The sequence below is a fragment of the Schistocerca piceifrons genome, chromosome 4, assembly GCF_021461385.2.
Source record: "Schistocerca piceifrons isolate TAMUIC-IGC-003096 chromosome 4, iqSchPice1.1, whole genome shotgun sequence".
NCBI classification, from domain to species: Eukaryota; Metazoa; Arthropoda; class Insecta; order Orthoptera; family Acrididae; genus Schistocerca; species Schistocerca piceifrons.
In genome coordinates this window covers 294,342,788-294,343,594 of record NC_060141.1, presented here as the reverse complement: position 1 = coordinate 294,343,594, position 807 = coordinate 294,342,788, and the positions used below count along the sequence as shown (strand labels likewise).

General features: G+C 46.7%; 1 non-coding gene across 1 annotated transcript; it reads left to right on the top strand.

The window, feature by feature from the left end:
- The first annotated feature begins 347 nt into the window (after positions 1 to 347).
- Trnas-cga lies at positions 348 to 424 on the top strand. The gene has a single exon. It is a non-coding gene; the product is annotated as a tRNA-Ser (tRNA).
- Positions 425 to 807: the final 383 nt, after the last annotated feature.

Genomic DNA, 807 nt, shown 5'->3' with positions numbered 1-807 from the left:
TGCAGCGGAGTGTGCGCTGTAATGAAACTTCCTGGCAGATCAAAACTGTGTGCCGGACCGAGACTCGAACTCGAGACCTTTGCCTTTCGCGGGCAAGTGCTCTACCAACTGAGCTACCCAAGCATGATTCACGCCCCCTCCTCACAGCTTTACTTCTGCCAGTGCCTTGTCTCCTACCTTCCAAACTGGAAACATCCCCCAGGCTGTGGCTAAGCCATGTCTCCGCAATATCCTTTCTTTCAGGAGTGTTAGTTCTGCAAGGTTCGCAGGAGAGCTTCTGTAAAGTTTGGAAGGTAGGAGGCGAGGTACTGGCAGAAGTAAGGCTGTGAGGACGGGGCGTGAGTCGTGCTTGGGTAGCTCAGTTGGTAGAGCACTTGCCCGCGAAAGGCAAAGGTCCCGAGTTCGAGTCTCGGTCCGGCACGCAGTTTTGATCTGCCAGGAAGTTTCATAACAGCACGCACTCCGCTGCAGAGTGAAAATCTAATTCTAGAGTATTACACTAACTGCAGGGAATACCTCAAATTCCTAGATTACGAGCAAAGCGCTAAGGAACAGATAATCCAAATAGATATAGAAAACCCGACCGCAGGTGGTACAATGCAGATACGAAAGAGACGGAAGAAGAAACAGTTCGAGTATGAGGCAGAAGGTGGGAATATTGAAGATTTAGAAATGCAGTACAAAATAGAATTTTACTTGGAAAGTGCTGGATATTGTAATATACGCTCTCAGTAAGAGATTTCAACAGCTTAAAAGTCACAAACTTTTCGATTTTTTGTACCACATTAGTAAAATTAAACACATCTC